The sequence below is a fragment of the Hypanus sabinus genome, chromosome 7 (genome assembly GCF_030144855.1).
Source record: "Hypanus sabinus isolate sHypSab1 chromosome 7, sHypSab1.hap1, whole genome shotgun sequence".
NCBI classification, from domain to species: domain Eukaryota; kingdom Metazoa; phylum Chordata; class Chondrichthyes; order Myliobatiformes; family Dasyatidae; genus Hypanus; species Hypanus sabinus.
Window position 1 is genome coordinate 40,689,154 of NC_082712.1, and position 16,388 is coordinate 40,705,541.

The following is a 16,388-nucleotide window of genomic DNA, read 5'->3' on the forward strand; positions in this document are numbered from 1 at the left end:
GGAAGGATGTGGATACTATAGAGAAAGGGCAGAAGAGATTTACAAGGATGTTACCTGGATTGGGGAGCATGCCTTATGAGAATAGGTTGAGTGGACTTGGTCTTTTCTCCATGGAGCGACGGAGGATGAGGGGTGACCTGATAGAGGTGTATAAAATGATGAGAGGCACTGATCGTGTGGATAGTCAGAGGCTTTTTCCCAGAGCTGAAATGGCTAACACGAGGATGCATAGTTTTAAGGTGCTTGGAAAAGTAGGAACAAGAGAGATGTCAGAGATAACATTTTCACACAGAGAGTGGTGGGTGTGTGGAATGCACTGCCAACGAAGGTGGTAAAGATCTTTTAAGAGTCTCTTAGATAGGTACGTAGAGCTTAGAAAAATAGAGGGCTATGTGATAGGGGAATTCTAGGCAGCCTCGAGATTAGGTTACATGATCGGCACGACATTAAGAGCCGAAGGGCCTGTAATCTGCTGTAGATTTTCTATGTTCTATGTTCCATGTTCATATGCATGTTATGATAAAACTGCCCACAAAATCCCTAAGGGAGAAACACAGGAAATAGTCCCCTCGATCCCATGCCAGATACTACTTCCTGACCACCATTTGAAAAACACTCCTCCCTAGCGGTATGATACACTCCTTCCATCAATCATATATAAACCCAGACAACATACTGACTGAAAATCTGCACGGAAGTCGTGACAGGTACCACGCTGACAGGAAGCGTATCCACTAGGAAGTCACTCTTTCAGTCTGTTGGGCAAGAGCAGTCCTGGCGTACTGAAGGCGAAGAAGACTTTGTCTGAGTGGTGACTCCTTGGTCTTCCTAGTGGATCTTTACTGTGTACAGTCAGGCAGATTGGTGTAACGCCTTTCAAAACAATTTGTCTTGTCTGTGTGCTCGCTACCTACAGGAAGCACGTAATTGATTTCACTGACCACCCTCCACAAAATCCTCCAAATACCCTTCCAGGGTTGCTCTTCTCGCAGGCCCACTTATCCCGCATGGACGGTCCAATTACACTCGGCCGGCCCGACGTGCAGGCCACGTAATCCGCTTGCCTGACGCCGGATCCCGAAGGTGACATCTGCTTCCCGTATTATCACAGCAAGGGCATCTGAGGCGGGCGGAGGAAGAACGAAACAAGTAGCGTCCCTTCGAAGTTGTGGAAGTCATTGGCAAAGTGGTCAAGGAGAGTCTGGTGCGACACAGGGAATCCCAGTGTTAAGGAGGAGCTCCCTTTGCCCCGCCACCTGCCATGCTAAGAGTCGACCCGCTGCCCACAGAAGCATCTGCTGCCACCCTCCTGTCAGGGACGATAGATCTCGTGTTGGTCCTCCAGCCACGACTTGTGTCCACAGTATTACAATGTAAGCAGGCAATGCTCAGCCGTGAGGGATCACTTCTGAGTGTAAAGTGACATTTAGTGGTATAGTACACACACACACACACACACACACACACACACACACACACACACACACACACACACACACACACACACACACACACACACACACACACACACACACACACACACACACACACATTGAACTGTCTCTCGTGCAAGTGATCCAGTTCCTCCTTACCAGATATATTCCTACACTAACTGAGTCAAACTTCTCATACTGTATATAATGCAGTCTTCTTTTGTAGATTTTGACCTCGTACATTGACAGTTCCTCCTCCCTACATCTCACCCCCACAGGTACAGTTCGTCCCGCCGAGTTCCTCCAGCAGATTGTTTGTTGCTCCAGGTTCCAGCACCCACAACGTCCACGTAAGTAATCCCTTACAGATACATCCATAAACCACTCAATCATTGTTGATACACATATTGCAAACCCTTTTCACACAATAACGCAAACGAGCAGAGAGCAGACCGCTGAAGAACTCAACGGGTCGAGCAGCTACTGGGGAGGCGAAGAGATAGTCAATCTTTCGGACGTTTCCTAAACCACGAACCACTGGAAGTCCCGCTCCCACAGAGGGATCACAGAGGCCACAGGAAATATTTGACTTAACCTCAATTCCTTGCTTCCTCCCCATCAGTGCCACTCACAATGAATACGGTCTGTCTTTGTGTACCCACTGACTGATATCGACCACGTAACTCTGAAGATGTGAAAAGCTTCGATGAAACAGCAAAGGTGTACTGATATTTATCTTTATCAGTACACGAAGATCTGGGGTTTTCTTTGACTTCTTTATTTTTGATGGGTACCGAGAAAGCTGAAGTGTTCAACGCAAAACAAAAAGCGAGCCCCTCATTCCATAAAGCAGATGGAGAACAGAGTTTAAAGTATCTCTGCAGAATTCCTACTCTATCCTACAGTTGTTACGTCATTTCCAGCCAACTGGCCCAACCGACTGAACCAGCATTTCTTCCAAATACAAACTCAACAAGGCAAGAATCTGAGTATACAATACAGGATGTTGAAGATGGGCTACCATGAGATTGCAATATTTCCGAAATAAAAAGGTTATTACAAACCAAAAACTATTGCAGAGACCCAACTGAGATTGCATTTTATAAAATATTGCACGGTATAATCTATATGCCAGATAAGGACATCCTGGGCGGCAGGATAGTGTAGTGGTTAGCACAAGTCTTTACAGTTTAGGCGACTCGAGTCCAATTCCCGCCACTGCCGGTAAGGAGTTTGTACGTTCTCCTCGTCATCGGGTGGGGTTCCCTCCGGGTGCTCCGGTTTCCTCTCACATTCCGAAGACGTACAGATCGATGGGTTAACTGGTCATTGTAAATTGTCACGTGATTAGGCTAGGGTTAAATTGGGGTTGCTGGGCGACGCAGCTCGAATGGTCTATTCCACGCTGTATCGCCATAAAAGTTGTTAAAAGCTTCAAAATGTGATTGCGAAACTCAAGTAAGTACTTTCATAGTACAGTGCATGAAGCAACCCTTTGGCATATAGACACTCGCTATGGTCAACACTAGACGAAGAACGTGAAGACAGCCACTGCTTTAAGTTCACATCAGACACTTATCACGTTTGTGTGAAATATTGGCGTTTACATTTCTAGATTCTTTGACCATTAACTGTAGGATTTAAAATTAACATAGTACATGATCTTGACTTCATAGCGACGGAGCGGGTTCATTTCCAGAGCTTCATGTTGATGTGGTCTTTAATTGTTTAATTTCACAAACTTTGGCAAAGCTACGAAAATATTAACAAGGGGCAGTCGGAATAAGATTCGACAGACGGATAATTCCTTCTGCTCCCTATCTACTGTTCTGTGAATGTTAGCACCCCAGGAGAGCAATAATGCCTGGATTTCAAAGTCAACAATCAAGCGAACGCAGGGAACAAGAAAGGAACCACGGTTTCTTTATGTATGAAAGTGAAATATTTAAACTGGAGCCACAACGCAAATTGGGGACAATGTCGTGGAGTCTGGTGGATGAAGTTCAGAAGTGGACAGAGTAGAGTAGGGAACAGATGAAGGCGAGATAAAAGCGGAAGTTGTGAGCACAGGTTCTGTGCGTGAGAAGCGATAGACAACTAGAGTGTAAAGCCAGGCGGGGCAGCTGGGGGAAATGAACCACGACGAAAAAAAATAAAAGAAAACCAAAACAGCAACAAACGAAGAACGAAAAGACAAAGATAAATAGGGAGACAGATAGATAGGTAGTTATTAGACACATCGACAGGCAAACAGATAGTGAGATAAATAGTTAAAGAGAGAAAGGCAAGTCTAGCGAAGGGGAGCAGAAATCTCTTCTGAACATTGTGCGTGGCTCCTTAACAGCCCTTGACTCGTTTTTCCACTTGGCTGATCCACGATTGAACTGTAAACTTAAAATGACATGGTCTCATTAATTTGGCAAATCGGCAAGCCGTGGTCATTTAGTACACCCAGAAAGCCATTGTTTAATACGAGGTCAGGGCAAAGGTGAACCAAAACATGAATGAACTTTACAATACCCGGAGTCTTAAAGCTACACTGCTTTCAAATCACAAAACCAGCTACCTCTAATAATTAACTGAGACATTACACATAGTATCATCCATTATTAATGTGCGATATTGTCTTTACAGTGAAAAAATAGTTGCGGTAAATTGTTCCACTTGCTGTTTAATTTACATGCATGATTTGTTTAGTTCCATATTTAGAGGGGAGATTATTATTTCCATATGCAGAATTTATAAGGTTACAGGGAAGGTTTGCTGTAGTTTTCGCACTATTTGTTTGCCCTTTAACTTTGAAGCCTGAAGCTGTCAACTGCAAACGTGCTATGAACAAGTTTGTGACTTTAATACGCAGGCGGCAAAATTCAAATTTGACGTTGATGCCTCGGAATAATCATGTAAATCATTGGAAAGCGAAATGGGAAATACTCTCCCATTTCCGTATGAAAGTGGAAAACAGGAATTCGATATCAAGTCAGTTAGGTCGTTTGTTTTTAAGAACCAAGCGTTAAGGAGTTTGTAGCGCTCACCGAAAATTGTTTCCTTAAAAATATTAATTTTGGTAAAATAAACTCAGTTTTAAATTACTGGGACTGATTTGTAACATTTTGATGCACTCTTTATTTTCATTTATTAATCAGGACATTTGAAATTAGATAAATTACCGATTGCCACATCGACGACGTTCTATTATTTTGTAAAGACAAAACTGCTTGAAATATCAGAACATGAGATTAAAGTGTGCATGTAAAATATTATATATCAAGAGAGTCTGGATTAAAAGTAGAGCATGAATCTTTTTATGATTTACTTGGATATCGAAACGTAATCTTTTGGGAAGGAACTTTTCATTGGAATCTTTCGTTGGAAGACGCTTTAGATAAGGTTATTTGTAACTGTGCACAAGATTTGTAGCTGTGGACGAGGTGAACATTTCCACACCGTTAACTTGCCTCATTGATTACAAGCAGTTTTCATTCAATTGACCCAGAGATAAGCCCTGTCACTTCCGAGTCATCATTTGTCCGAGGCATCCAATATGACCGAAACAAAAGCCTCCTTTTCTTCGCGGGTCAAACAGAAATTTAAATCCGAAGGTAATATCATCAATATTTTTGCACGTGGTTCTGTCATGACCTTGTCTACTGGGATAGATTAACTGAATTTCGAAGATGTTTTCCTTTCCTACGTGCAGTAGAGAAATTTTACTGTTATTGACACTATTTAATCTGAAACTACTTTAAGTAGCCCATTCAGCCCCTTTAGAATGTTTTGCCGTCCAGTGGTTGATTTTCTACCACTTACAACGGTATATACCCTTTCCCTTGAATCATTTATTCTCAGAACTCTATTGATTTCTAGATTGAATACAAGATGCACTCAGCAGCCATTTTATCAGGTATGTTCGAGGTTTGTTGCGGCTATCACATGCTGTGCGTTCAGAGATGTTCTACTGCCCACCACCGTTGTAATACGCGGTTATTTCATTTACTGTCGCCTTCCTTTCAGTTTGAACCAGTCTGGCCGTTTTTCTTTGACCTCTCCATTAACAAAGCATTTTCATCCACAGCACTGTCGCTCGCCGACTATTTTTTTTTTGTTTTGTTTCTAGCAGCATCCTCCGTAAACTCTAGACAATTGTACAGGAGAGCAGAAGGTTCTGAGATACTCAAACCTCCCCATCTGCCACCAACAGTCACTCCACGGTCAAAGTCACGTGTACAACATTTATTTCCCATTCTGCTGGTTAGAACAACAACTAAACCTCTTGACCATGTCTGCATACTTTTATGCAACGAGTTGTTGCCACATGATTGACAATGATGTTACTAGTATTAGCAGTAACATGTAGGTTTGCCTAATAAAGTGGTTTCTGGGTGTATTTCAATTAGAAATACGTTTTACTTAGATCACCTCTCGTTATTTTAAAGGTACAGAGATGCAGTCTTCCCGACCTCTCCATATGTGACAGGCATGCCACAGCAGTAGAAATGTTTTTTTTTTTGCAGGCAAATGTAACTGGTACTCCAGGTGTGGTCTGATCAAGGACTCATGCAATTGCAGTATGACGTCAACACTCTTGAACTTAAATCCTCTAGTAATAAAGACCAGCATGCAAACATTCTTCCTAATTGCCCAATGTACCTCAGTGTTAGCTTTCAGTGGCTTATATACAAGGACACACATGTCCCTTTGAACATCAACTTCTCTCAAAGTCTCATCAATTACGATTACTTTGTTGTCTACTAAGAGGATCATGCCGCATTTTTCAACATTGAACTCTAATGTGGAAAATGAGTTGAACTCTGGTAAGCTTTTGTGAGCTAAAGAAGCTTGTCTATATTCCCCATAATCTTTTTAACCTTTCCCACATTCCTGCATTTCATCAGTAAGCTTGGGGATACTTTATTTGGTCCCTTCCAATAATCAATACAGGTTACCAATAACTATTGGGGCCCAAACACCAATATTTGCAGCACCCACTCATTAGAGACTGCGAACCTGATATTGACCTGTTTTGACTTCGCTCTGTTAACCAACCGTAGCGACTTTTCCCAGGGCATTAACGGCCAATATGGGGGAGGGGCATAAATTTAAGGTGGTTGGAGGAAGGCATCGGAGAGATGTCAAAGGTACAGTCAGTGTTTTTTTACACAGAGTGTGCTGATACGTGGAACGCGCTGTCAGTGACGGAGGTAGATACAGATACATTAGGAAGATTTAAAAAAGTCTTGGATTGGCACATTGATGATAAAAACCTGAGGGCTATGTAGGAGGGAAGAATTAGATTGGTGCTAGACTAGGTTAAAAGGTCGGCACGACATCGTGGGACGAAAGGCCTCTACTGTGCCGTCATGTTCTATGTTCTATATATGTTCTCAATCTGCACTTGTATCTTAGACGAAATCTCTGGGCTTCAACATTTTGTAACCACCCACATGTGAAATCCTATTTCTGGTTTTCTGAAAAATGCAAGCCCGCCACATTTACTGGTCGTCCTTAATCCACTCACTCTACTAGGTAACATCCAAAGTTCAAACTGCATTTATTATCAAAGTATGTTTATTATGTACACCTTTGAGTTTCATCTCCTTACAGGCAGACAAAAACAAAGAAGTCCAACCGAATCCTCCGAAAAAGGCCGGCATGCACCCAATATTCAAAAAAGAACATCCTCAAGAATTTCAAGGCTTGGTTTCCCTTTTATTAATCTGTATCCACTCTGTTCAACCCTGTTATTATTTTACAATTTTGGTGTCATAACCATCATTAAAAATTCCAGCAGTTTATCTAATACCAATGTGTAGATAATAAGGTGATAGATTCCTGTTTTCTCTTTCCCCCATGTCTTAAATAGCGAGGCGACATTTACTGCAGGAGTCCTTCCAGAATGTGTAAGAATCTGGAACATAATAATCACAACCTCGACTATCTTCATTGCTACCTTTTTCAAAACGCTGGGATTGGGATGTTCCTTTCAGGCTCATTAACTTCGGCAACACAAAGTACGCTGCAGATGCTGGGGTCAAAGCAACACGTACAACAAGCTGGAGAACTCAGCAGGTCAGGCAGCATCCATGGAAACGATGGGTCTCGGCCCGAAACGTTTCCATGGATGCTGCCCGACCTGCTGAGTTCCTCCAGCTTGTACGTGTTTCATTAACTTCGGCAGTAGTTTAACTTGCTGTTAATATGTGTTTCTTTTATGCCTTCATTTACGCTGTCTCTCTAGTATATAGAAATATTAATTGTTTTCTTCCGTAACTTCTTATCACCCACTATAAATTCTCTCAGTAAATGACCTAGGTTGACCCTCAATCACACATTCCTTCTTACATATTCATGGGAATTCTTTGTTTTTGCTTTCTCACTAACTTGGCCCTCATATGTTCCTCTCTCCGTTAAAATTATTTTCTCATTCACCCTTCGCTAAATTCTAAAATCGCACAATCCCCGAGTTGCAAAATCCAAGTTTTTTCTCGCAACTTTATAAACCATTCATTAGATTTAACGTCATCCCTAATTGATCTGTCCTGTAATCAAATCATATTGTATCTTTGTGCCTTAACACGAATATATACAGTATTTGTTGCCGGTACAATATCTATAAACAGAGCAAGCAACACTAAACTTATTGACCAAACGACCCTAAGAATATAAAGAACTATGCATATGTTTATACTTTTCTATGTATTTTAATTAATAAAGTTTATTTTCGAAATAAAAATTCTTTAACTCTTAACGACTATTATACCCTATAATATAGTGTTTACAGCCAACTTGCCATTCCTACCTCCGTAATTTCCTTTATTTAGATTTAAGACTTTACCCCGGATTGGACAACATCAGTTTAATACAGAATGTAGCTGTCTGTTGGATAATAGCCATTCTTTCCTGGGTCTCCTTTTCCAAAAAGAATATTCATTAAGTCTTCTCTTTGCCTGGTACAGTACTAAATCTAAATAGACCTTTCCCTGTCGGGGTCTCAACGAACAAATCTAGAATTTTTAATCTCGTATATACTCGTAGAGCAAGCAAGATCATTACAAATTATTCACCTGCGTTTCTCCGCACTTTCTAAAACTACTCTCCAAAAGAGCAAACTTTGTCGTAACTTACTGCCGTCTATTCCTTTAAACTCTAGTCGTTTCTAGTATTCTTCCCCTCTACCCTTCCTTTAAGTCCAGATACACCTCGTGTGATTAGTGTGGGATCTGTTTGAAATTTGAGTTTCCCCAGTCTTGTAGATAAATTACTGGAATGTAAACTGAAGTTGTACAGCATTGATCCAGGGCAGGAGTCCGATTTTTCCGTGGAATTAAATAGAACAGTTAAATTTAGTAACAAAAATTATGGAAGTTGGTATTTTCGTAAAAACCCATCTGGTTCACGTCGGGCTGCAAATCCGGCATCCTTACGCAGCCTGATCTTTATATGATACTCCAGACTAACCAATGTGCTTGACCCTTAACTACCTCCTTAGTTCTGGGGCAATTAGGGACGAGCTGACGTTGTCGGCGTTGTTCACATTCCATGGATGAAGAAAAACAGCGCTGTACAAGTCGAAGCCATCCTAAACTGGGTAATTATTGAGAGAACGCAGAGTCCTGTGCGGGAGGGTATAATGCTTTAATTTTTGTCTTTATTTGGCTGATTTACATACAGATTATCCTAAGTAATTAATTTACAGGTAATATGAATTTTATACAGAGTCTAATAATTAATCGCTCCGTTTCCCTTGCTTCGGGACAATTCACACTGTTAACTTTAATGGAAAACGGCACTTGAAATTTTCAGTGCCCTCCAGTTACAATAACAATACAAGAAACTCTGTTATCTGATAACACTTCACTAAAATACATATATGTTGGGAAATGGGTACTAGCAATATCCAGCATTCCAAGTTAACTTTAGCTGAACTAAATTGACGTTTTTTTTTAACTGATGCTATCTGTAAGTCTGTGGTTTTGAGTACTATAAATAAAGCAATTGTGCATTAAAACTGAATCCTTCTCCCCTGAGGAGTAGTTTCAGACTTTAGCGATTCGTGCAGCGAACTTCTGGAGACTACTTAGCGGAAATTGGAAACGTGTTATCTTCTATTACAAGAAGGACATGCGTAACTAGCTGCTAATCGTGTCTTCCATGGTAAGGTAACATTATGATGTTTGACTGTGTCTGTGTGAGGTAACTTTAAGCAATGAAGGGATTCTCTTCATTTCCTGATGTGACATGTGGCTATCGCATATACTTGTGTGTGACTTTCGTCTCAAATAGAAATACCCCACCCTGCATTAAAAGCAGAATAAACGTAGCCGAATAAGTCACTAACCACAAATCACTCGGTCTAATCTTCTACTTAAGAATAATCTAAAAACCAATTTAACCAATGAAGTATGAAATCATAACAACTTTGGGATTCGAACCAGCAACAGCGCTTCTATGAGAAATCGACAGAGATCTTGGCTCCTGCCCAAAGGAGGTCTAATGGTACAGAAGAACGTAATTGGGGAATTGGTCAAAAATCACCTACACTGCAATCTGCAAGTCTTTGACATTTGTTTGAGGCATGGTTTGGCAGCTCCACGACTCTGGTGGTGAAGCCTTCGGGCGAAGTGTTATGCTATATAATGTGCAAACATTAATACATAACAGCTTCCTCCTCTTGCCCATATGAATAGTTGTTTTGTTTCTGTTAAACGAAAATTACCCTTAAGCCAAGGGAAATGTTTGTTGTGCTACAGTCCTAGAGAATTAGATGCAACAAAAAAGCTCTTGTGGGATATGGAGAGCAGACAAGCGACTGTTATGAAGGCATGTTTCGCCTGAAGACAAGGAAATTCTTCCACAAATCTTGATGGGATTCCGAGCAGTGAAAATTGCCTGCCTCTGGTTTGGATTTTGCTCCCTGCGAGTGTGGGGCATGTTGGGCGGGGGCTACTTTGATATAGTACCACAAATGTTTTAACTATTTTAGATCAATTATCAGCTACCGCATTTTCTCATTCTTTTCTGTAGCTGCGCAATTAATGCGTCGTATTTATGTTATACTAATACAATGTATAGGTGTATATAGTTTTAATTTCACCACATTATACCTAAAATCCACTAAACATGACTCTGGCTAAAAATTCGTCCAGTGTCATGCAAAAAAAGTCTCGCTTTGATTGAGTCCTGTAGACAGATTGAAATTGTTTGATTTATTCAGCAATATTCTCAGATTATACGTGGATTATAACAATAACTGCACTTCAATCCTTACTGGACTAATAGAATATTCTATGATATCGCAACTTATTTCAACGTACCCTGCAAATAACTTAAATGCTAAACAAACACATACAATAAAACAGGGCGTATGTTAATGAGAATAAAGGATTAATACACTTTCGAATTAATTTAGATAATTTATTCCAATTAATTTTCTGAACTTTTTTAAAACACCTTTTTGTGTAGTCTACAACCCGTGTAACCCACGCGTTGAAATAGTCGATTTCTGGCCCAATGCATAAAAAGAACCCATTAGCATTGCAGTAGTTTTTCAGAGTTGTTAAAAAGTTCTGTCATCCAAGATATTTATCCACGACCGCATCTAAAAATAAATTCCTTCGATATGTTAAACTGATGCGGGTGAAGCGGCTAATATATAGAACTCACCCAATAACAATCATTTGTATTTAGGAACTTAATACAATATAGTATAATATAGCATTTTGAGAGGAATACATTATAAGGGGGAACGCTGGGATTCGTTGATATTTCCATATAACGTATTAATATTAAATACTAAGAAATGAGTAACTCCAATATACACTTTTAAACGCAATGATTGTCTGGACTTCGTTCAGCTATATACCTTATATCAGAAGATTTCACTTTATTTAACATGAACCATCTTGATCTCATGAAATAAAATCTACCGTGTGTTTGTATATATACTCTGTAATTGGGAACTAAATACATATATTTCATCTCATTAGAGAGAAAGGCGTAAGTGGAGCTACCAGGGTCGTGCAGGCAGGACGCACTCTGAGTAACGTTTCCACTGACTTTACGGTCAAGTTCAGGAGACTAGATTTTGCTAGCATAAATGGACTCAATATTCATTGCAGGAGAATATCGTTGTAAATTGAGATCGGTCCCATAAGAAGCTGAGCACTCATGCTCTCCTGGCCTGTATAATGGGGGCGGGGGTGGGGAGGGTGGAAATTAAACAAGAAGCTAAACTATGGGGGTCCGCTTCATTCAGCTGAGTTACAACAGCTACTAAGCAATTCGGGACTAAAGGGAAGTGCAAATTTGTTCTGTTTTCCTATAGAGGCAGGAGTGCCAATTTAGTGCTTCCTTGCAGGGAGGCTCCATTTTGTCATATAGCTGAAGCACTTCGCGGATTTGTGAAGCTTCAGGATTTAGATACAACTGCGGAAGTCATCTATAGAGAAATAAACTAAGTCGGGCCGGAATTAGACTCCGTCATAAATGGCATTATTGCGAATTATGAATTTGATTTGATATGATTTCTTTAACACCTCCACCCAGCCATTACAAGTAAAAACTGATCAGAGTTGGTGGCTGGTATTTTATACTAATGTCTGGGGATAAGTGCCTAATTTTGTTTCCAGTAAGTCATCTGACATTGAAGGAAAATCACATTTTCTTTGCCGACTTGGTCTTTACTGAAAATACTGGAGTCTGGAAATGACATAATTCACAAATTACTTCGAGTTGCAACTTTACACCAGGGGAATGATTTTCCCCATTCCCTTACTGCTGTAAATGGCTTACTAGGAAGGTTTGTAATTCCCAGAGAGGCGAAATGATCTCCGTTAGGCACAATAAAGTATCCTTTTTCACACTGCCCATGTCACAGGGGAAAGCAGATTTTTTCCCATTAGCGCTGGCTGCGAATTTCACTTGTGTGGTCCCAGCAGAAAAGTTCATAAAGCCGTAAAGTAAACATAAATCCTGAAACCTATAATCTAAACCTAAATCGATAAATCATGTGTTAACCGTTATTACCAACAGCTCTTTCCATTTTTGTTTCAGTTTTTTGGAAAAACAAATAGGATTTGCATTTGTTAAACTTCTTTATCCAGTTGAGCCCCGAGTCCTGAGTATGGAACAACGGCAGCAACCTAAGGCCCGGGTGGCAACTCAGCAGTAGACAAAATAAACAGATCTTTAAAGAGAGATATAAAATATTAAATAATAAAGAAAATATATTCACACGCACACGTACACATACTACTTACAGAAATAACATAGGCTAGTACAATGTTACATATGTAAACATAATCATATTCGTTTGATAAATATTATACATAGTAATAAAACACATATTAGAAAAATATGCATTGGCACGGTACCTACAAGTAGTTAGAACGAAAAAAGAAATCGAAAAGCCTTACCAACACACATAAGCACAGAAATATGTCAAGTCTATCAAAATATTATCTGTATTTTAACGTATGTGTACAGAAGGTGATGGACGCTATCGTTCATGACTGGTGAATGACAGGCATAGGTACGATCCATACAAAACTGTAAATATACCGGATCAAGTATCTGTTGGAAAATGCAGGTATTTGTTTTTAGCTTCGTTTGTTTTCAGATTATAGCGAAGAGGGTGAGGTATAACGCAAAAATGTACACATTTTAACAGGTTCCAGTTATTCTGAAACTCCTTATTACCGGCGCTATGCAAACTGATCTTCCATTCTTGGCTTTCCCGGCCAACGTGCTACCTATAAAGTAGAAGGAAACACGAATGAATACAGTGGTCCATATGTCGAATATTTACAAAACAGTGAGTTTAAGGATCACCCTGTTTCGAGACCACCCGCGTCTCTGCATGCATCAAGTAGAATCAGTTGTGCACTGGTCTGCGCGAAGGACTCCGTGCAACTGTGGAAATCCGAATCTCGCTGAAATCCAGCTAAAGCTATCTGCCAATCTCAGTTCCTGAAGAGAGGGAACGCAGATAAACAAGAAAGCATTACATCGGACGTTGGCGAAAATTCATGGGAAAAGTCATGAAGTATATTGACGGACTAAAGTGCGTGTTGAATATAGTGACTGAAGTGCAAATAGCGGGAAAAGTCAAAGACAAATATTTCCAAGCAAAGCAACCAGTCTGTATAACTTTCTAGCTTTCTCGTTTTCAAAGTCAACAGTCCAAAGCTGGCACGGTACCTCATGATAAGTTTATGAAGACAAAGAACAATTTCAATTTGGCCCCTGGGAGTTCAGAGCACTACCACAACAGTCTTCAAATGCACACATTGACAGATCCGCCTAAATCGTATTTCACACAATGTAGTAAAAATAATATTTGTCTTTCTGCTTTCCAGCCGCCTTCTTGCTCGGCAGACGAAAATTATTTTCTTATTGCTCTCTGAAAGCAGGGATCTGGATGGAGCGAGGTTTATTTGTTTAATGCATCGATTTCGACCCCAATGTCTGGACGCAAATAACGAACAGGTTAATAGAAGGTCATTTACTAAAAGAAAAAAAAACCCGGAGGAAATGTATAGAAGGAACCACAGCAACGCTTATAAAATTAACCCAGACTGGTGGATTACTGTTTACTCAAATAAGTTGTTTTAACCGTTCGCCGCATTATGTTGGTAAAACATGTTGGTGTTCATGCGGGCGACTGGTCCAGGCACGATATGCTCACCTGAAAAGACCGACACACATCCAAATGACCAGAAAGGCACTTCCATGTTCAGCGGCTAAATATAACCATTTGACTCAAACCTGTGCAATCAGATCAAATAATTGTCCTAAGGATGTATCACCCATACCGAAAGCGCCGGAAGGAACCCTCAATTATAATGAGAAAATAGTCCAGTGTAAAGAAAATTGGTTCAAAATTTTGTAATACAGTTATAAAAATAATAAAAAATATTTTAATACAGTTATGTGCAAATAGTTTACGTAATGTTCTAAAAGGACATCAGAAGAGAACATTGATTTTTTTTTGCAGAGAGACAACTGATTTCTTTGTGTTTTTTTTTATTTAAAGCACAAGAAAATAAAACTCCCGTGTGTTTCTTTTTAACCATCCCACCGTGACACCAACACCGATGCCATTCCAAATAACAGGGGCATCGCCTTAGTTCGGAAGGGGTTTCGTATCACATCTCATTGTCTCTCCGTTCTTTCAGAAAGTTGGCCTGATTGGAATTTTTCTTCCCTTTGGAAAACTGAAGTTTCAATAAATCAAGTGGCAGCCATCAAACAGTCTGCCAGCGAGTCTGGAAAGTCATGGTTGAAAATAAATAGAAACGAGAAAGGCAGCGTGTTTTTTGTAGAAACAGGACTGTTATTAATTAACAATTCTGCCTCAGCGGTGGCTTTTCAAAAATTTCCCTAAATTTTGTCAAGGTGGCAGTAAACGTTTTTTTTTTCTTCCTGGATCAGAGAGAAGCTCTTTTCTTGTTTCCAAAGTTTTAAGAAATGAACAGCCGCTGTGGAGTATGTCAGAATACTTGAACGTAATAATAAGGGACGAGCGGCCTTCGTTGCGGTCCTATTCAGCATTTCTGATAATCAGGAACCTTCTCCGCTGTCAGCCAGCAAGAGAGCCTATCAGAGCCGTATGTACCATTCTGGTTGGATCCCAGCTACTGCGGCGATGTCACTGTTCTGTGAAGGCTGAAAGTGTCATTCCGCGCAGACTTGAAATTACGGTAAAACTGTTGCAAGTGCGCTTTATTAGTAAAGCGAGCATCTCCCCATTCCACCCAACTTCCCATCAAGGTCACTCATCGAGATCCAAGCTTCGAATGTTAACACGAAGGTGCATCCACTTCCACCCTTTTTAACCAGTCTTTTTAACCAGTGGAAACCTTTCCAATCTTTTTAACCAGTGGAAAATCCTGCATGGTTGCAGAGGCGTGAAAAATTTCTCATCAGCAAAGCCAATCCTTGCAGGCTGCAACAGGCGTCCGAATGCAGAAATTCAAATTCAAATTACTTCGACCCTGCTGAAGTAAAATTGTTCAAGAGTGTCAGACATTTGTTCCCTGGTTGCTACCTCACCGGTACAATTAATCCATTCTATTTGTCCTTCAGTTAACGAACAAACCCCATTGGCCAATCGTTAGTTTTAGCAACATTGTTCTTTGCAGCCTATCTTAAATGGTATTGTAATACTTGAAATCACAAAAAGATACCCTTAACTAAGAAACTAACTCCCGACTGTGACTGGCCAAATGCAAGTCATGCTTTTGAGGACGTGTACAATCATGCGTGGAATTCTTCACTTCCCTTTACCTCCACGAAAAGAGAGGACTGGTGATAATCAGGAGGGAGAGGAGATTCTATAATATCCGTTGCTATGATTCGCACAGTGATGATGAGACAACTAAATGCAGCAAAACAATTCTGAATGCAAGTATGTAAAACAAGTCAGAAACAAATATTGCTACACCTTAAAAGGTGAGGCAATATTTTCTGTTAACTTACTATAGGATTGCAAAGGTCCATTAAAATCTTTAAACTCAGTGTGTGATTGAAGTATTAAACTTCAGCCAAATTCTGATTTATTAAGTTAGATGTTGTACATATGTTGATGTTTCAAAGGAAAGGAGTCGGCCTCTGTGGAGGATTTTGTGGATTCTTCACTCTTCATAGTCATGTGATGGCCAGGAGTCAGGCATGACTATCTGGTGAAAGGCAGTTTTGGGTTGGGAGATGTGTAATGAGTTAGATTTAATTAGGGAGCTTAGGGTAGAGGTACCCTCAGAAGGCAGTGATCACAAAATGGTAGAATTCACCCTGTAGTTTGAGAGGGAGAAGATAAAGTCAGAGGCATCAGAATTACCTGGAGTAAAGGGAATTACAAAGGTATGAGAGAGGAGTTGATTGGAAGGGGACACTAGCAGGGATGATTACAGAACAGCAATGGCTGGAATTTCTGGGGGCAATTCAATAGACGATAGA

The 16,388-nt window shown here is 40.3% G+C and overlaps 3 long non-coding RNA genes across 5 annotated transcripts in view; 2 read left to right on the forward strand and 1 right to left on the reverse strand.

Annotated features, from left to right (window-relative positions):
* LOC132396737 (uncharacterized) overlaps window positions 1-1,785 on the forward strand; it is a 92,128-nt gene extending 90,343 nt beyond the window's left edge. The window contains exon 3 of the long non-coding RNA XR_009513096.1: window positions 1,712-1,785. This is a non-coding gene — a long non-coding RNA (uncharacterized LOC132396737). The remainder of the gene's footprint in view (window positions 1-1,711) is intronic.
* A 7,190-nt stretch (window positions 1,786-8,975) lies between these two features.
* Window positions 8,976-16,388, forward strand: part of LOC132396735 (uncharacterized) — a 57,981-nt gene continuing 50,568 nt past the window's right edge. The window contains exon 1 of one of the 3 annotated variants that reach the window (XR_009513092.1): window positions 8,976-9,587. This is a non-coding gene — a long non-coding RNA (uncharacterized LOC132396735). The remainder of the gene's footprint in view (window positions 9,588-16,388) is intronic. The other 2 variants (XR_009513093.1, XR_009513094.1) reach the window with 2 other exon arrangements.
* Window positions 11,623-14,343, reverse strand: LOC132396736 (uncharacterized). Its single transcript, XR_009513095.1, has 2 exons — window positions 13,263-14,343; window positions 11,623-13,183 (listed from the first exon to the last, which is right to left on the reverse strand). It is a non-coding gene; the product is annotated as an uncharacterized LOC132396736 (long non-coding RNA).